Raw genomic sequence first — 22,095 nt, forward strand, 5'->3', positions numbered from 1 at the left:
CGTCCCACTACAGGGCACAGGCCTCCCCTCAGAATGAGAGGGCTGCAAGAAGATTAGAGCGAATTCTTTTCCAACTCCATCGGCCTGCTCAAGCCTAATTCGTAAAATTTAAATTTCGTGTGTGCCATGTAGCGATTTTGCTTTCATGCGCCTTCAACAGTACCACAGGGTAGTAGCGTCTCTTTCAATCCCTACTAGTTAAAAAGAGACGTCATTGCTGATTGGTGTCGTTCAGTCTGAAACACCTTAGTACTTGGTTCCGTAGTACGAGTACGACAGTTGCGTAAGCGTCGCAGTGTCGTTTACCTCGCGGCCTTCGCCACGCTTCCCGCTTTACGCGCCAACAGCCATCCGTTCCACTTTAGTGGTAAACGTGACGAGACTCAGCAGCCTTATCGGCGGTCTGTCGTGTGTGTGATAGTAGATTCTCAAAAGTTGATGCATTTTCTGAGAATTATGCCAGTTTTGTAGAAACTGAGTAAGAGTGCGAAGCATTTGCATTGCATTCAATGAAATAACGTCTTTATGTTGTTTGGGGTATAATACGTTAAAATACCTACAGCATCATCTGTGATAACGCATTTTATTGTGAAGAGAGACTAAAGACATAATTTCGGGTAGTCGGCAAGTCATTAATTTACCACGATCCAATCCTGTCAAAATCATACATGTCTAATGTTAATAGCAGTGATCATTTTGCAACCAGAGTAGCGGCATGTCTAAAAGTTTTCTCTATACGTGTTTTTTTTTAAAGCTAGAGATGGATGCCTTACTTAATGATTGTTCAAAGGTTAACTGGAGAGATTGCTACTTTTAAGGAATTTTCTTTGTGTATATTTGTTTCTGTCTCGTAATCTGTAGGTAATTTATTTTGTTTTGTGTCTAATAAATCCGTAAAAGTTGTATAGCCTACAATACAATACAAAGACTCTTTAGTGTACACCAGAAATGAAATTGCAAATAAATATATTTCATTTCATTTCATTTATTGTACACCAGTAATAAATAGTAAGCGATACAAAAAACAGATACACACACCGAAAATATATATGTATACAGTACAATACAATACAATTACTCTTTATTGTACACCAGAAATAGCAAGCGATACAGAAAACAATCGGCGGCCTCTATATTCTATATTTCTATATAATATTTTTTACCTTAGATAGTTAACTTATTAGTCTAAAAAACAGCTTAAAAATTAAAAAAAAATTATGTTATTTGTCACATAAATTTAGATAAAGAATAACGCACAATATAATAAACTTTCAAAGTACGAGAACTTGTGCAGTTTTACAAAACAACGTACAGTCCAGTGGTGGTGTAGTGGTATAGCACGTGGCACGGAATGCCGAGGACCTGGGTTCGATTCCCAGCGCTGGTCTTATTTTTCTGGTTTTTCTATGCATCTATATTTCAGTTTGTATTTTCGATAAGTATAGGTTTTACGGGATGACCGTAAAAATAACAGAAAATTTGAAATTTAAATAAAAAATACAAAAAGATTCCAAAAAACCAATCTTAAAAACAACGTAGTTTTTTTTTATAACAGGCGTATTTTTCTTTCCAGATTACAACGCCGCCCCGCTGTTCGCCTCGGAAAACGCCTCCAGTGGTAAGTTGCATTTGAGAAGCGCCTAATCTATTTTTAATCAAGTTTTACATGTCAAAGTCTGTACGGCATATCACACAAGATTGATTTTTACTTGGCCTGTGTAAACAATTTTTTCACTACAACAGAGCCAGTCCATGGCTTGACTGGAACACGCTTAACTTTACGTTTTAGGTAATTAACTAATCAGCTTAAAACAATGTGATCATAAAGTTGTTTAGTTGAATTTTTTTTTTCAATGACGATGTAAATGAAAATTATTGTTTTTACGACCACAATAAAAACATAACTTAGCTTTATGATGCATTATGCATAAATTACAGTTAAAGTTTTGTTTGTATAAATTGAAACACTAAATAATTAAAGTAACTGCTTACTTAACGACCTATTAGAAGAACATGCGACTTAACGTTTATTAACGAACGAATAAAGCACAAACAAAAAAAAGAGCAATCATAAGAGGTTTCGTGTGCTCTGCCTACACCATTTGGGAATACAGGCGTGATGTACAAACAAAACAAGTGTGTGTAAATAAAGCATACAAATAGCAGATCACAAAACTTTATCACCGCCTTGCTCTTCAAGAGTTCGCTGAGATTTTCCACTGTTTTCATGTCACAACTCTATGCTAAAAATAGGTCCATTTTTTATAACGACATGCCGACGCCTCAGTACCACATTGAAAAGTACAAACGAAACTTATTTACAACGACAAAACCTACCTAGATCAAACCTTAACTTATCAATGATATTCGGTGATACTTAATAATCCCACTTAATATTATAAATGCTAAAGTTTGTAAGTCTGTTTGTTTGTTACTCCATCACGTCAAAACCGCTGAACCGATTTAGATGAAATTTGGCAAACGTATATTTTGAGTTATGGGGAAGGACATAGGATAGTTTTTATTCCGGAAAATAGAATACTTTCCGCGGGATAGCGATAAACGAATGCTACGCCGACGGAGTCGGGGTTAACAGGTTAGTGCAACCTATAAAATAGATGACAGCTGTCAGTTTTGATGCTTGCAATCGGGTTGGCAGCGACTTTATATTGCTTGCACCATTGTGAGCTCAGCGTAAGATTACAACGCAGTATCACATTACCAAGTATCACCGATAACTGATAAGCCAAGGTTAACCCTATCTCCTCTAGACTGCTCCCGGTTGGGTGCAATGTCGTCTAATTCTGCCGTTTTGACTCCGTTCCTTTCCTCCGTTCTCAACTTGACTGACTTTAATTAAGATTACAATTAATTCCTCGAACAGCCAGTCAGACGTCTAGAGAGGTGACCGATAGCAGTGATTGCAGCGATACTCAACCATAGGTTGTTAACCCAGAAAGATAGCTTATCACAGACCCCGACACGAGCGTCCTACATACTTCCGTGCGCTCGAAAACAACTCGACTCAATCATAAAACATACCTAACTAGTTTATCGGGAAAATGGGTCAGGATTTGTTCTGTTTTGTTTGGTACCGAATTACGGTTAATTGGCTTTTATGTATACCACGTGATACCTACGTTTGTGAGAAGCAAACCACAGTCAATATTATCTTGAGAAAGAGATAAGTTAGGTATATTTATTTCCTATACCTTGAGCAATATACATATTATGAGAATATGTGGTATGTCTATTCTCTCAATCTATCACGATTATTGATTAAAAAATGTTTTTTGGGTAACTTTTTACTTACATCATTTTTAGGCAAAAAAAAACTGGTAGCTCTTTTTATTAGACTTGTTTTACTTTCTTGTTTATTTTTATTACTATTATTACATTAAGCTATTTTATTTTCACTTAATACCTAAATAATGATATATGTATTCTGTATATAATTTTTATTTACCTGAAACAATGTTCATGTTACCTTATTTATGTATGTAAAACACTTTACTATTATATACGTACACTTACCTTGTTCTATTTTCTGTTTTTTGTATGAAAAATCGTCTCTACACCAATGAATAATTAAATACTAACTGGCGTCTCTCTCGATGACCAATATGTAACAAATAAGTGACCTCATACACTTGTCTTTGCATGGTCACTGCTATTGCGATGCAGCCGAATCGGTGAGGTAATAAAAACATTTACTACACATGATTTAAACTCGAAGTTTTCTTATCTATAAGGGTGAAGACGAAGACCTAAAATTTGCACGCCTTAACGCAGGTAGTTAAAAATTACTTTATAATAATTTAATTATTAAACGAGACTAAGCATACACATTAACACAAAAAATAACCATAAGTAAAACTTAACTATAAACTAAATACCTAACTTAAAAACTTGATACCAACTAAATTAAATCTAAAAAAGGTCCCCGTGATATGGTGCCCAAAAGGCTGGCAGCATTCCCTTGATATTAAATTACTTTTAATTTTTTTCCATTGCGACACGAAAATTATCAAAACAAATGTATGATTAATTTTCGTGTTATTATGGAAAAAAAATAATAGTTATTTTAACTACCTGTTAAGGTGTGCAACTTTTTGGTCTTCACCCATAAATTGTTAAATTTATACATAATTATAAGTGTAACGTGATAGACTCACTGAGAAACCATCTACACTACAGGCTAGACTTAAACTAGACTTGAAATTTGGTATCTTTAATAATCATAATCATACGAGCTCATAATCATACGTGCTGTAAGTTTTTTTTTTTTTTTTATTCGTGATGGTAATCGGCAATTTTTTTATCCCTTCGGCCACTTTGGAAACCAAAGGTTCGAAACCAGTTTAGAAAACAGAATTATTTTTCTTTTTCGGAAATCTGGTTTCGAATGAAGAAAAGTAGTTCTGTTTTCTAAACTGGTTTCCCATAGAGAATATAGAATCTTCTTTTGAAACTCATTCACAAATTTAAATATATATATAAGTACCTATACAATCTTATTTTCACAATCGCGTTTTTTCTTAATTTTAAACGACACAGAAAATGAAATAGGAATAGGTTTAGGTTATGTTGACTATACATTGGCCCGAGGGGCCAAAAATACACGAAAGTAAGAGCTCCGCTAGCGGAGCTCCATCAACACAGATTGAAAAAAAAACGCTTCTGTGAAAATAAGCTAAAAAACCAGAAGTCGATCACGATTTGATTTCGTGCAAGAGCAAAAAATATGTTCGTTCGTAACTGGTTTCGTATAAGAACGAAATAGGTTCCGTTCGGAACTGGTTTCGAACAAGACCGAAAAAGATTTCTTCCGCAACTGGTTTCGAACCTTTGGTTTCCAAAGTGGCCGAAGGGTTTTTTTATCTATTAACGGGAGTAGTCCTACAAAAATACAGTAATTATCTATTATTAATGTACTCGTAACTAGCCAAAAGAAAAGTCGATTTATGGTCGTTAATCGATTCACAGCTGTTATATCGGTCGCGTCGCGTCACAGCCGCAGTGCAGTGGGCCTGTAGGCCGGTTTCACCTTCGTGCACATTTATACAACCGCTCGCTCAGTAGGTAAATAAATTTTATGAATTCGGCCTGGTAGTTGCAATTGAAGTTTTCGGGTTTTTACAAAATTCCCCTGGAAATTTCCTAAATTTATATCGTGGTCTTCATTGAGGTTGTGTTGTGAATAACTGTAAAAAATTCAAGACTCTAAACCCAGTGATAAAATTCCAAAAAAAAACCCTATCCCGTGGGAATATCGGGTCAAAAAGTCGCCTATGTGTTATTCTAGACATCCAGCTACCTACATAATGTAGGTACCAAACTTCATGACTCTAAACCCAGCGGTTATTATTTCGAGATTTTATCCCTATCCCGTGGGAATATCGGGATAAAAAGTAGCCTATGTGTTATTCCAGAGGTCCAGCTACATACATACTAAATTTCATGGCTCTAAGCCCAGCGGTTGTTCTTTTGAGATTTTATCCCTATCCCGTGGGAATATCGGGATAAAAAGTATTTTATGTTTTAATCCAAGTTAGAAACTACTAACTTTTTGCCAAATTTCATCCAAATCTGTCTAGCCGTTTTAGCGTGAAGAAGTAACAAACATACTCACACTCACTCGCAATCTCACTCACTCACTCACTCACAAACTTTCACATTTATAATATTTGTAGGATTCGGGTTTTGTTCCGCGTACCTTGATTTTAGAGCAGCTCGATATTTCGGCACAGTTGAATTTAATTCATAAAATTAGTAATGACCGCGATAGTCTAAAATATTGTGTAAATAAATTTTGTTGCCACCCATAATTTCTGCAATTAAAATACTGGAAGAAATATTCTAGAACCTATAAGTGAAGTCGAAAAACAGAATTGTTATTTGAATTAGTAAAAGCTTCTCGAGATAATTAGAGCAAGCCAGCTAAATAATTTTAAAAAAAAACTTTACCTAAACAATCATAATAAAATGCGGTTTACTCGACGCGTCTAGTCTACCACACGGAATGCGCTTGCGTTTCTTCTCATCAGAGAAATCTTTAACGCACGGCTAACACACGTGGTCTCGACTACTTTTTCTTTATGTGCGTCCCTGTCCAGCTGATCTAGTAGAAAAGAGATGCACTGAGATGTAACGCTAGTCGTTGTAAACTCACTCATTAACGATGTTCATCACTATTAAAATGAAAGGAGACTTTGCAGTCGTGCGCATTAACCTTTAGGGTTAGGATATATTGAGGTGGAGCACGGGCGGAATCGACCAACACATTAGTTAAAACCCATCCATCCATCATCATATTCATCATCAGCTAGACATCCACTGTCCAAAGGCTTCCATTTTAGAACGGCACAACGAACGACAACTCGCCACTTGCATCAACCGATTCACTCCACCTAGTAGACTTACCAACGCTTCACTTTCCAGTTCTTGGTCACCGCTCGAGGATCAGTCTCCCCCAACGGTTATACCAGTATCTTACAAATCCTTGAAAGCTATGTCAGTGACCTTACTTCTTCAGCACGGCTTCTATCGCGCAACTCTCGCGCGCTCTTTGCCTCTCTAAGAGGCCAGCAGTCAAAGACCACGTCTCAGAGCCATAAGACATCACTAGTAACACACACTTGTTTAAAACTCTGGTCTTCTGGTACTACGGAATATTTGTCGTGTCTACTCCCCTTATAATATCTTAAACATTAAACACCACACTGTGAATCTACATTATTTTTTTTACCAATTAAATATGTGACACTATAGACTTTTCTGCTGATCCCTTACAAAAAGCACCAAGGGGCTGAGAGATTATTTAACTAGCTGACAATAAGTGTACCAAGACCATTTACATCTTGCTTTCATATTGTGTAAGCATTTGACTTATGAAAGTGGAACAGCAAATCATCTTCAAATCGTAATGTGTTAACATATTACTTCAAAGGAATACGGTAAATAAATATGAAACGTACTATTTTTACAGTTATCTTGTTTGTCAGTGCGCAACACCATTCTAGAATAAACATTAGCTCCGTAACGCCGATGGAAATCACTCATCCCTTTAACATCCGATGTCTTATATTCAATAATTCATGCACCCATCCGCCTTCAGGATTTGACTTTGAAAATAGTTCAGATGTACCGTTGTCCACACTGCGTTGCCTCAAAAAACTGCATCTGATAATATAGATGGAGAAGCGTTAAAGTAGGTGTTCACAGATCCGAACGGCAACTTGTTTGGTAGCCGTATGTGAGCGCGATCGCGTTAAATAAAGATTTGTCTGGCATGAATGTATTTATTGAATACATTATAATAAGATGAACTTGCGTCAATGGCTTGCAAGATCATTCGGCTTGAATAACACTCAACATGGACGTGCGCAGATGATTAACCATTTATTCCAAACCATTACACTTTGAAGGAGTATAAGAATGAGTTTTCCAATGTTTTTTTTTAAATAACGCCAGTGCCAAGGAAAATAATAAAACTGCCAGATGTGTTTGTTTGAAGAGTTAATTGTGATAAAGTAAATAAAACACAAGAGTGTAAATTTAGTGCTTGAATTTGGTAAATACATTTAAATTAAGTCTCTAATTTCAGTGATTTTCGACTATATTCATATTATGCAAATTTCACAATTTTTATAATAAAATTTCAATTTTTTTTCTCTGAAAAGTTATAAATTGATGACCGGATAGCTTAGTGGTTAGTGGTTAAAGAACCTGACTACGAAGCTTGAGGTCCCAGGTTCGATCCTCGGTCGGGGCAGATATTTGTGTGTAAAAATACGAATATTTGTGCCAGAGTCACCAATGTTTACATGTACATTAAGTACGTTTATCCGTTGTCTAGAAATTTTAGTACAAGTTTTGTTTGGTTCAGGAATAGATTAATTGATGCCAATCCTCCCATAAAAAAATCTGAAATGAACGCCCCAACGCTCAAGGCTCGTGCATTTCTAAGAAACGCATCAAATTAGGAGCTACACAAGTAGTTGAGAGTACTTAGAGAGTAATGTGGTACTGTTTGGCGCATTAACTGAACACTGGAGTGGAGATACACCCGCGCTTTGTTATCACCACGTAACGCATTAGCGAGTCCGCCGAGAGAGCAGTCCCATTTATCATCCCCCAACTTGTGTGAATCTCCATAAATAATCTTTCCTTTACCGTCTTCATCTTTCGGAATATACCTAATGGCTTTCCCTGTTTATGTTTTTCGTTATTGTTCATTTTACTTACTGTGAGTTATAAGATAAGTTTTATGTTCCAAACTTTTTGAATATCAAAACACCTAGACGGACAAGTTTTCGAATAATGCGACCAAGGGTCGAAATGCTTTGCTGGTATTCATTCACGTAGTTCTATATCCGGTTACCACGGAAATTAACTTTTTAAAATTGGCGGTGATTCATTTAATCTTGCGGTTATTATAAATATGGCTGATACCTACATCAATGTGGAAAGAATGTTGGAGTTGCCAAGTAAACATAAGATAAATATTGAATGTTGTGAGTTTTTAAAAAAGATACGAGTATTACTCTTTTATTTTCGAGAGTCATAACTGCCTATGTATTTATATTCCACACAGTAAACTGACTTATATTCAATTTGCGACTTAAAAATTACTTATTTTCTCTAATATCATCTCTAATGCTTCAAGATGTCGTACAGTGATACGAATTTGTGTGATAATGCGATTTATCATGCAATGATTATGATTATGAATGATTTCATAATAATTTGTGAGACGAATCAGCGGGGCTACTACGAAATTCGAAAATCGAAGTTCGTGTCGTTCCGTCCCTCTGAAACTTATACTATTAAATTCGAGGGTGAGAAGGACGGTACGATATGAATACGAACTTCGATTTTCGAATTTCGGAGTAGGCCCTCCGAGGCTGTAACTATTGTTTATCGCGCTAACGTTCGCAATCGTATCACCATCTCTTTCTACCTTCGTTGTATAGCGTGTGACAGAAAGAACAGGTGAAAACGATTGTGATTCCAATCAGACAATAAGGCCTTAGGCCAGTAACTTTTGTGTTACGTTATTACAATATTACAAATCGTTTTGGAAAGTTCATTTCAATTTGGACTTATTTAGTAGTAGTTTCTGTATGTTATCCTTTGATTCTAAAGTTTTAAAAGTCTATTAATCGCACTCGCAGACGTCCAAGATATAGGCTTAGCCTAGTTTGGAGTCTGGTCTGATTGTGATAGATATGTTCTGTATTGTATCAAATATGTTCCTGATTAAAAATATTTGCTTTTGTAGTACTAAGATGAAGCCTGATCTTGTTGCCTTAATCTTAACTGTATAGGTAAAGTGTATTTATTCCATCTAAAGACTAATAATATCATTGCAGACAAAGACAAATACTCTTTGGTGTGTTATTTCAGTGACATGATAATGGCAAAGTAAAAAAAGGATAATATGGTGTGGGTTTCTCGAAACAAGAGACAGACTCATCAAGAGGTCGTTCACCCCACGTAAGATTATACGTGTTTTTCACGCTAATGGATAAGGGTTGCAGAGATTTTGTAATGTGATATCGGTGTTTTGATTATCCTTAAAGTAAAAGCGAGGATCAGACGTACATATGTTGGGTAAATTGACTACTCTATATTTGATTTGTTTATTCTTACACGCCTTTGGTGTGTTGGCGCATGTAGGCCCAAACATGATAGTACATAGACCCTTATAGCATTAGGAGCATCATTTGATACAGGACGAGCGATTAATAGGTTCCCCTCACTGATTGTTTTAGAAAGACCAAGTTTTAGGGACCCCATACATCCCTGTATTTCTTTTATTATTATTTTTTGTATTTTTTTTTCTTTTATTGTATAATATAGTTTTTAAGTATTTTATTTGTAATTATATTTTTATGAAAAAATGACTTTCTGCCAAGTTTCTTGCGGCGCATTCTTCTTGGCAATGATGGTCTTTCCGAAAGCGCTGGTAGTTTAAAAAATGACGTGTAAAAGTGCCCATTGCGGCCTATTTACTGAATAAATCATTTGAATTTTTGAATTTGAATTTACTGGTAAAGTTGTAACAAATGATCTAAATCGTTGAAAGGACGAAAGATAAATAAGATCTGATGGTATTGAGAAAGTATTTTTCTATTCCCGCAGTAGATATTCTTATTTGTTCTTTCCACGGCTACATAAAAGTGACAAATGTACGAATTAGGTACAAGGACGAAAACAAAAACGTACCTTAATTGAATATCGAACCCATGTTTACGGAAACGAATGTTTCCCTTAGCAAATGAACGACACGTGCGATCCGAATTTAAGTGAAAAGATTGTATTTGCAAATTGTTTTACTTTGTAAGCAATTTATTTATTCCTTTTTGTGTTTCCACTTTCATGAAAAGGGCTTAATGTCGGGTTTCTGGTACTGGTAAATTATATTTATTTTCCGAGGTGCGATTTTATTTTTTCTGTGGTCGTCGGTTAAGGACTAGATAGTAGGGAACCCTCATTATGATTTTCTTGCGAAAATAGTGTAGTGAATTCCTACACCGCAGTGCTGGAATCCGGATTTCGTATTTGCTAACAGAGAGCGATGCTGTCTACTTTCCCGGCTTTCATAATTTCTCTCTCATGCGACGCGTCACATCTCATTGAGATATTAAGTCAATTACATTTTTGAAGTATTCTCTAAAAAATTTCCGCAAATCCTGCAACTCCTGTATACCTTCAAGAACGTTTTAAGTTCATGTCCTCCATTATGATCTTCACAAAATTTAGTTCTCACTATTTCGTGCAAGTAAATTTCTGTATTTAACACCGTGTCCGTAAACGCCGAATATTGCGGTCAGAGGTAAAACCTGCAATGCGCACGTCTTTTAAAATTTCTAGCCTAATGGGTAACTTAAAAATGAAGGCAAGAAACCGCAATTCCATGGATATGGTTAAAGCGGAACTCTTGGCAAGAGTAATGTTTAGTTTGTCTCGTATATTTTATTAAACCAGCTTAACAGACCTAATGCACAGAAAATTATTCCTTTGAAATTGGTGTTGTATTTGTCGCGGGTTCACATAAAATCTGGTAACCCTATTCCAGACCCCCTTGCGCGGCTTCCTTCGGGTAGGTCAGGCTATCCCGGCCCGCAGAAACCGAAAGTGCGGAATCAGTTCAAGTGCAGGACGTGACCCGGTCGCGACACAGCCTCGCAGCGCCTGTCACACGACTTGCGATCCTCCTCCTAACACTTTAAGGCTTTAAGGTGCTTTTGTTGGTTGTAGAGGCTGCGTGAAGTGGTTGCGGGTTTTTGTTCGTCATTTTCTGCGCGAAGTGATTTTCCAGGATTACTAGTAAATAGTCCTGTACCGACGATCTTTAATCTATTTTGCTTGTGATTTCAATTTAATTAAAGTACTTAAAAAGTAATAAATACAATCCAGCGGCAGCGGACAAAAAGAGTTGTAACTAATATACTTTTTGTTTTGAATTTTCTTGCGTTGCATTCTTCTTGGCAATGATGGTCTTTCCAAAAGTGCTTATATAAATAAGTGACATGTAAAAGAGCCCTTTTCGGTTTTCTTACAAAATAAACGTTTAAATTTTCATTTTGATTCCTTCTCAGATTCTCTAACCACTAAGCTATCTGTCATATATTTATTTACATTGTACTTAAGTACTTATTGTGTCTAAATGTAATCATGATAAATACAAGTATATAGGAGGACATATTACATATTTTGTACAATTGCAGCATTAAATTTTATTTAGCTCAGTTCCTGCTTCTTTACCATAATGCATCTGTTCAAGCCTTACTGAAAACTGCCTTACTTGTCTTCGTCTTTATTATTCAATTCCAGTTTATTTATTTATTTCTGTTTTTGAATTATAGCGCGCACCATTGCTCATAATTACCGGCAAAAGCGAGATGAAAACAAACATAATGTTACCGAAGGCATAATATATGTAGTAATTACTGTACTGTCACGCCACACGATTTCATAATTCAAAGGCAGAGTTATGATATTACGGGTGCAAAAGGAAAAGTGGAGCACGTGCAAGTTAAATACCTCATCCGATTAATGGCCTTTTGATTTATGATTATGATTAATGACGTGTTTTATTAAAGCCTTTGTACATGGGTTTCAAAACAATTAAATAATGTAACTGATATCTCTGTAGCGTACAATATTTTAAACTAATTACAATTTTTAAAGGTTCCGTACCGACCATACCTCAAGAAGGAAAAACCGAACTCTTATAGGAAGCTTATAGGACCACTTTACGGTCTGCCTTTTCCTTAAGCACTCATGGAGGTAGAATCAAGCTGAAATTAGTAGAAATACTCAGGACTACTCCTTGAAGCAGTAATAATCAAACTTCTAATTCAACGCAATCAAAAGTCACTAGAAAAGGTGTTTCCGTATTTCCGGCATTGCTTTGGTATACGCAAGGCGTCACAAAATTATCGTACTAATCCTTCCTACTAATATTATAAAAATGAAAGTTTGTGAAGTTGTTTGGATGTTTGTAACTCAATCAGGCAATAACAGCTGAACGGATTTAAATGAAACTTGGCGTACCTACAGATAGACAAAGATCTGCGTTGAGATATAAAATACTTCATATCCCGGTAATGCGTTCCGTGGGTTTTTTTTTTTTATTTTAAACAAGAATAGAGGGCACTGTCCAAGAGCGGTGGCGTACCTTAGCTCTCTCAAGCTCAAGATGACGTGTTAACTTCGCTTACAATTAATAGATGGCGTTGTGCGAGCGAACGCTGTCCTTTCAAATTGTTACCGTAACCTTTTTTCAAGCCAAACTCTAACCCCCTTATTCATAAACGACAATCAAACCTATTTTAGTTAAAATGCCGCTAAAATTCGTTTGTCCTTATCTGTCACTTCGACATTTGTTTGTTGTTAGAAAGGCAAAGTTTTATGAAAGGGGTAAGACATAGAATAATTGGGTAAGACATGGTAACTTAATCGGTATATTTTAAAATTAAAATGGGCATAATTTAGAACAGTTGAGTTAAGACGGCATTAAGCTATTTCTAATGCGGGCGAAGCCACGGGTTAAGGCTAGTAAGTACTATAAATCCGAAAATTTGTCCGTCAGTACGGGATCGGTATGGCACGCCTGTTTTTTGCGCAACGTTAGAGAAGACTTTGTTGTAGCTAATTACTTCAACTTCAATTAGAATGCCAGGTGTAAGGGTTAACCGAAACCACATGAAAAGGTTTGCCCACAATTCATCCCGTGGTAGAGCAAGTTCAAATTAAAACTGCAAGGACTTTTCAGTTACATTTCATCACTTCTTTCAAGCGTTTCACTTTGGATATCGGCTATATCCAGAACATTTTCAATCCTCAATTGAATATTCTACAAAAACTTTTCCAAAGGTATTCAGTTTAACATACCCGACCCATGGTTGAAATATTCAGGATTATTTTTTGATAAAAACCTTATACGCATGCAACTTCAGATTATACTTATGTACCTACTAATCCATTCAATCCTTATATACAGTTGTGGTCATATAATTAAGAACGATTTTTTATAGAGAAGATTTTTTCAAACTGACAAGTGTTACTAACTGCATGTATATTTTTGTACTTCTCTCGGTATCGTAAAACTTTTCCGTACTAGCGGTAAATTTATTTATACATATAATTGGCTAAAAAATAAATATATAAACTTTATACATTACATCTAAACCTAGTATTACTACTTACTGGCTGGTCATATAATTAAGAACGCTGAATAGTTTATTTTTTATTCAAATTTATATAGAGAACGGACGGCCGCTTTGTGGTTTTAGGTTATTATTCGAATAATTTTGGCGCCATTTAGTGCCGTAAAAGTCTTAAAGGCGATTGCTTCATATAAAAACAATGGGAAAAATAAAAGTTGTGATAAATCTACAAGAGAAGTAATACTAAAACTTCGCGACAAGAATTGGTCGTATAAACACATAGCCGATCATCTGCAATGTTCAAAAACTATGGTTTTCCACGCCATAAAGCATTTTGCCACGTATCAAACTACTTCAAATGTTCCGCGTGTACCTAGACAAAGAAAGTCATCTCGTCGAGATGATCGAAATATCGTTCGTTTGGCAAAACAAAATCCTTTTAAAGGGTCTAATACCGTCTAATGAGTTAAGAAAAAAATATTTTGGCGAAAACAACCCTTCAGCAATCTCGGCACGCATTATTCGAAGGCGTTTGGTAGAAGAAAAGTTGCACGGAAGGATAGCAAGGAAGGTGCCTATGTTGAAACTGTGTCATAGGCAAGCCCGGCTTGCATTTGCAAGAAGATATGAAAGCTGGACAGTCAAAGCGTCTTAATTCTTTTTTCTGACGAGACTAAAATAAATAGGGTAAGTTCTGAGCAAACGATATGAAGAAGTACTAAAGTCCTTTAAGTGACAGTGGTAAAATAGAATTGGAAAATGTGGATTTCTGGACATGGTGTTGGACCTGTTAGGCTGATAGAAGGAAACATGGATCAATTTCAATACAAAAAATACTGGAAGAAACAATGTTACCATATGCTGAAGGCGTGCTTCCGGTTATTTGGACATTCCAGCATGACAATGATCCCAAGCATACTGCACGTACCGTTAAGGAATTCCTCACATCGCAATCAGTTTCTGTCTTAGATTGGCCAGCCAACAGCCCCGATCTTAACCCAATAGAGCATCTTTGGTGCGAAGTCAAGAAAAAGGTTTCAAATCGACAGTGTGGCAATTTAAGAGAACTGTATGACGTATTCTTAGAAGAATGGAACTCTATCTCTCTTGCGAAATGTCAAAAATTGATAGATTCAGTGCCTCGCCGGTGTAAGGCAGTAATAAAAAGCCGTGGACATGCTACTAACTATTAATTTTAGTTAAAATGTATTAAATTGCTTTTTTTTGTGTACAAACTTCACGTTAGTGTGATTTAGTTAATCTAAGTTTCAAATAAAAAAACTTTTCAGCATTCAATACATCGTTCTTTCAAGCTTCACTTTGGAATCGGCTATATCCAGAACATTTCAATCCTCAATTGAAAATTGTAAAAAATTTTCCAATTTTATTCTTTATTCTTACCCGACCTATTTGAAATATTCAGTTAGTTTTTTGAGAAGGAACCACGACTACACATGACATGATTTAGTTAAAAATAATCTGGAACTTCAAATCGTTCTTAATTACATGACCACCACTGTACATAAGACAAATATGTGTGATAGGGGCAGCGATTACATTGTTAATTGAATCTTCATAACACTTTTAAGCGGCAAAATGCGTCCATTAAAAAAAGGGTTTTTTAAAATAATTTCCTTATGAATGGGACGTTTACTAAAGCTAAAACTGAATTAACATAGCAGAGGTCGTGTAAAATATTTCAATTTGGGTTGCGTAAGGCATTAGCTCAATGTAGGTCAGAGGCGGGTCAAAGGTCATTGGTAGGTCGGGCGCCCTGCCTTCCCGCGTAAATAGTCCTCCCTCACCTTCTCAAGGAAAAGCGCCCCCTGTGGCTATAAAAATAGGTACGTTCTAAAATTACGGTCAAAAACATAAATACTGCATGAAACTGACTACAACACGCCGTCAATTAATTTGAATTGCATACTAAGGTGGAAGAAAAGTTAATAAGATTTTCGGGTACTCTTGTCTAAATTTAAACACGCGTTTTTTGCCAATTACGTCATCCATAGTAAACCCAGCTTACTCCTCCGAATAACTAATGGCTTACGGCCCTTACGGGTCATAATTCGAGTATTTCAACCGCCTCTTTTCCGTGGTCACGTTTTTTTATGCATGGGCCAGAATTTGATGGCGTGATCGATTATTTTTTAGACGTCCTATACTTCTACTAGGTATCTCGGTAACTGTAACAGAATATTCTACCATGTCAACAACAGTGTGCCCACGAAAATCAATGGAATAAACGCTCGAATGGTGTGTAGTTTAATTCTTATATTTCACTCTACATATTACGCTCTGCTTATGTGCTATTGAAATTTTTAAAAAGATAGGTGAAAAACTGTCATTGATATCAGTACCGATAGAAACCATTGTTAGCTTGGAATATAGATCAAATTATGACCATATTTATGAAATGTAAATAAATTAGCCTAAATAAACTGGCCTACATTTGTAGATTGACCTGTGGTGTGCGGGATATTGTTCATTGTTCTTTATTTTGGACGGTTGATATTACCTTGACCTATAAATGAGTTATGGACGAACGGGATAGTATCGAAGGAGGACCGATATTGTCGCTTTGTCTCCTCTCGTTCCTATTGTGTTTACATTAATTTTACCAAATTTCAGTACCCACCGTCAAATGTAATTCTTTTTAATAATAATCACTGAAATAAACGATTTTTGAGCAAGTATTTCGAACAAAGACTCGTTACAATCTGAGCTCATTACCGTCCTGTAAGAAAAAAAATACGATCAGAAATTTTTCAAATTATAGTTATTGAAGAAAATCAGATTAAACATATTTTACAACCACAAAGAACAAAGTTTCTTGCATAATACAGGAAAACGTACATTGCTATAGTTTATTTCAGTGTTCAGGCTACCTGGCCCAACTGAAGCTATTCAGGTGCGAGGCTTGGGCATATAATTATGCAAATCGGATGAACAATAGCAATACAAAATGAAATTGTCCATCACGAACTCGGCCCGTCTTAGACCGGTGTTGTTGGAAATTATTTGTTACCTTTTTGTTAGCAGTAGGCAGTTTGAGTAGGGTATTACCATTATCATGTTCTAAAATGAATGATTAACTTTGAAAAGAGTTAAGAAAAAAACAATTCTATAATCAAAATTTCAGTAGGTACAGATGAAGAAAGCTCTTTTTTTATTTTATTTTTATTCCACTGGATGGATGGCTGTTATTGTAAGGAAACAATATTTATGATAGAATCGAACGATTTGTTCCACAAAAATGTTTGTATGTTCCGATAGTCGACACTCGTTATTTATCCGACACGTTCGATTAACGCCCACGCGATTTGGCCGCCGGTACCAGCGCTATGACCATCATTTTCTTTTTTGTCATTCCGTAATTAGACCCCTGAAGAACCGCCATACTGGTACAAATGACCTAATATTTTGTATCACCATCTCCCGGTCTAAAAACGTTTATAAATAATATCTTCAGTCAGTCAACGCTTGAATTCATATACATTATTCCTTAAACATGGTTTAAATACACTAATTGCTGCATCGAGACGCCAAGCTGCATTACTTGATTAAAACCAAAATATTTTTACTGCAAACGCCTGATTACGACTTGCGGAACATGTCCAATCTAAGTAGACATCTTTATTCAAATAAGATACAAAGAGCCAGGGATAAATATACACTAGCCGAGTTAGCTGGAGCAAAGTTATGCACTTTCTCACGCTCGCTCCGCATTGAATGCAACCAATTTTCCACAAGAGCAAAAACAACACAAATTCAATTAGGGAAATGGTTTCTGTTTTGCACAGTACAAAGGAGAAATTTATAGGTTTAACGTAAATAGTGGTGCTGAGAACTAATCAACAGATGGAGCGCTCTGAAATAGAACGGTGCGGAAGCGGTCGTGAGTTATGACGCTTGCATTGTTGCTTATTCAAGAACAATGTCTTGGTAACGCCAGGAATACAGATGGGCTTATAAGAAATAATAATGCGCACATCAACTGTAAAGACCATTAAATATACCTACTGAAGGAGGTAGATATGTCCATTGTCATACATCGTCAGTGTAGAAGTAGGAGAAGGAAGACAGCGCCGATTGGACCAATGATTGTTGATAAAGAAGAAACCTAAAGATCAAATGTTTGCAAAGAAAGATATGTTTAAAGAGAGCCATAAATATAACTGTAACAAATAAATTGTCCTTTCACTAAAATTTTATATTCAGGCACTTATTAATTATACTGAAATTTAGAATTATATCGCTGGATACCATGTAGCTTACATTAAATATACATTTAATTAGTTAGTAAATACCTGACTTGTCATAATTTCTTTACCGCGGGACTAAAACTAAGCATAAATATTTCGAAAAAAATATTAGCTAAGTGACCACAACATTCATCGTGTAATGAGATTATCCATCTGCCTCGCCTCTTGAATGCTGACAAAACCCAGACATCAGATATAAGTATATACATTATTAAAGTAATACCTGATTAATATAATAGGTAATAATCATTTCGAAAATATACATGAGAAAGAAGATGTAAGTGAGCATGATTCATTGTAGATTAAAAACTAACACTCGACAAATTATTATTTTTAGTGAGTGAGAATCAACGTTTATTTCGGAGACATCTCATATTTGTGTAAATACGAATAAGATATCGTCGGAAATTGGATACCATTCCCGATAGGGATTTAAAGGAAATAGGAGTCGTGGAAGGACTCGGGGTATTTTTCAACATACACTTACAAGTACGTATTTATTTATTATGCTTCGGGATCTCGATTTTCAAGTTTGACTTCAAGGAAAATCGAGAGGAAAATGCAGTAATATTATATCAATGTGTTGGAAAAGTATTTTTTTGGTAATTTTGCTCGAATTACCCTAATTAGGTACTTTTGAATGTTGATTCAAAAAATATCGTGACTTTTTGCTCTTCTTTCTGAATTTATATCTGTTAACTGAATTCAATGCTTCATTTACCATTGAAGTTGAACTTCTATTTCAAGATATGCTTAGCACATCTAAAGTGGCATTGCTTACTTGGGGTAAGTAGACTCAGTTTCTCTTAGTCACAATACAGTAAAAGTTACATTATAAAACTGGTTATTTAATTAGTAAGCTTAGCGTCTAAAATTGTAAAATTTCACTGACGTTTTGTGGAGGTCAATCGGATTACTAACCGAACCAAGGTGGACTCCTAGTTTAAACTTCGTAATCCAATTAAACTTCAAATTCAAGCTTTAAGTTTAATTCTGCTCTGTACCTCGTTACCGCTTGCTTACGGTTGAATCTCTAACTCATTTCCGATTCAATCAAAACCGTATAAAGAGATTGTATCGTCACTTAATTTAAATTTGGTTTCAGTTGATTCTGCTGATAGCGATTGAGGCCCTACGTAAACATTTTTTAGCTCTATGAATGGTTCGCCTTCATGAATGCTCTTAGAACCTCAATCGAGAAACTGAATACCTACCTTCCAGGATAAACCTTTTGGCGAATATAGACGCTGTACTTACAGCAATAATATTATGAAAATACCAATGTCTCAGATTAATTTTGCTCTATCTGTGCGGACAATATAATTTAAAACTTTATTGTGACTTAAATCTTAGATCTTTATGAATTTACTTACTTTATGAATTATGAATGTGAAACGGCATCAAGGTGTCCTCCCTCAGCTGACACTAGTTAGTTGCTTATCTAAACTAAATATTACACATTCACCTAATCTGTTAGGTAACGTTTTAATTTTCATTCACGCTTTAAAGACTTACAACTAACCATAAAGATTTCCATTTTTTTCTTAAGATAAAGTTACTTTGAAACTTTGCCGTTTCCTAGCGAAATATGAATGATAATAGACGTAAGACAAAATTGTTTAGCCGCTTCTCTAATATTTCAAATACTATTATACTATTTTCTTTATAAAATGCGACAGCTTGATGAGTAATTACTCAGTCAGATAGTAGCAGAAAAATTATCTCAGTGGCTACAGCTTAAAATTGAACACAAAAAATTCAGTCACAGTTAGAGCAAAAGCAAAACACGTATCTGTCTTATTCTACCATAATGACTACTTCTTGTGCATTGTCGGTAGTCGCCAATCGTGTGGATATGGCATTTAGAGTTTATATACTCGAATCAACGACCGTGCTGTTAACACATTTGGTGAACTCATTTTCATAGAAGGCACTACTTAATACTGAGAAGATCCCACTACCCAGCTTCAGCTAAAGCCAAATTTAATTTACATTTTGTGAAAGAAAAAGTGCGTCGTGGCCTAAAATCGAGGGCGTCCTGAGAGCTAAACTTACGGGCTATAAATTAGAGTTAACGTTTTCGCACATCCAGGCCCTCTTTTGGGCATAGTCGGCTGGAATCTGAATTGAGGGCGCCAGATCGATAGCACCAGACGGGCACAACACGCGCAGTGCGGGCCGACCCATTCAGTCGGTCTCAACCGGAGCCGACTACGACGTTAGACAACCTACAGGACCCAATGGGACACTGGATAAACTTCATACTTAGGCAAATGGTAACGTGTCAAAATAAACAAAGTATAAAAGAATGTACGAAATACATAATATTCATTTGCTGAATATCCTCTGAAACTGTCAATAACTACAAACTTTTTTATCGTTACTTTTTTGTCTATTAAAACTTCATGTATGTTTATAAGTGCTCCTGATAAAGATAAGCAAATTTAACTTAATCTGTATCTTTGATATAATGTCTTAAAAAAGTTCAAAATACAGAACGAGGACTAGAAGTCGCACATAATCAGTTCTTTAAAAGAAAGCTTATCCATATTATTGAAATGCGTCCATCATCATCCATTATGAAAATGACGCCTATATTCTGTGATGAATATCGGCTCAACTAAAAAAATATTGGTTCTGTTTTTACAAGCTTCTTATTAACTTTATCTCATGTACTTATTGAATTATTGATTGTTTGAAATCTTGCAAATTAATTGAATCCACTGAAAATTATTTAAAAAATTAAGTACACATTTATTTATCGACTAACTTTAATTCATTACCATCATAATCATTCCGTTTCGAAATTTGTAATGCTATGAAAAATTTAGTTTCTAATTTATGTAAAAGTTAAGTAAAATATCAAAGGACGGAAATCGCATTGCATTGATTTTTTTACCAATGTTAACAAAGATTTTACTTGGTGAAATTCTTACAGAAGCGGGTAGCCTTTCGAAAAATACACCTGCACAATTAGAAAAATGTGATATTATGATAAGCTTGCTTAAATTAAGAAATTAACTGAAAAATTGTCTACTGTTTCGTCCTTTCCTAAGTTGAGCTTCATAATTTTAATTCAAATAGGGAAAGGTCAATCAAAATAGGCAATTATCTTGAGGGATTGCCTTTTAAAGTGAGTTTTAAATTGTGCGTCAATTGTTAGTGTTTTTTACAGCAAAACAATAATCCAACTCAAACATATTTCTACTACCTCTATCAAATATCTTTAAACGAGCAATTACTATAAATCATCTCTAGAAAAAATACGTGTTTTTTGTTTCAGCCCGAGTAAAGCTCGGCACCCCAAGTACTGAAAAGTTATTGAGAGCCGACTGAAATATAACCTTCTAAAGCTTGTAGGTATTTACTTGGCAAAACAGCCAAATTATAACACAAAATACGAGTATGTATCTTGTTAAAAAAATGTGTTCATAGAAATTCCATTTTGAAGACTAAGTTGGTGGCTGGTATGTTATAAGTAGGTAGGTATTTGTTATTAATGGGTGTTGGTTTACGAAAAACAAGAAGATATTACTTCATACTTCAATGATACTTCTAAATTAAAATTATCCCTACTATATTTTTCTTGAAAGAATAAAAACATTCGGTCGAAGCTATAACCTGTTCGGAAATTGAAAGTCACTCGTAAAACTAAAGCTTTCCCAGCTTTATTATTTCCGGCAAACGAATATTTCTACAGTCTATATTGCCTTGGAATATCATCCTTTAGTAGTTTTGATTGTTTCGAGATTTATCTTTTTATTTGCTCTTCGTTATTTGCTTTAAAGTTTGATTGTGGTCTTATTTATTGGTTGGGAAGAATCGTTCAGGTTGAACTTTGTGTTGCTGCATTTATGGATATTTTAGAGAGAGAAGGAGAAATAATAGCAATCTGGGTTATATTTGGAAAAAGTTATAGGTTGTGAGGCTTAGAATAAGTATATAGTTTTATTTTTCTTTGATTTTGTTATAACGAATTTGTGATTCTTTGTAATTGTATCTAAATAAATGATCCTTCCTTTTTTAGAGAAATAAATTTATATAAACTATCATAATAACGTAAAAACATCATTAATCAATACCAATGTCTTTCCTGTGTGTGATAGAAATAAAACGTTTATCCAATAATTTATCATTTTACATTTCTCATA

At 35.2% G+C, this 22,095-nt stretch overlaps 1 protein-coding gene across 2 annotated transcripts in view; it reads left to right on the plus strand.

Moving 5' to 3' along the window:
- EcR (Ecdysone receptor) overlaps positions 1-22,095 on the plus strand; it is a 289,167-nt gene that overhangs the window by 124,479 nt on the left and 142,593 nt on the right. For both annotated transcript variants that reach the window (XM_074087735.1, XM_074087734.1), the window contains one exon: positions 1,574-1,618. The gene's annotated coding sequence lies outside the window, so the exon portion shown is untranslated. The remainder of the gene's footprint in view (positions 1-1,573; positions 1,619-22,095) is intronic.

The sequence above is a fragment of the Choristoneura fumiferana genome, chromosome 5, assembly GCF_025370935.1.
Source record: "Choristoneura fumiferana chromosome 5, NRCan_CFum_1, whole genome shotgun sequence".
NCBI classification, from domain to species: Eukaryota; Metazoa; Arthropoda; class Insecta; order Lepidoptera; family Tortricidae; genus Choristoneura; species Choristoneura fumiferana.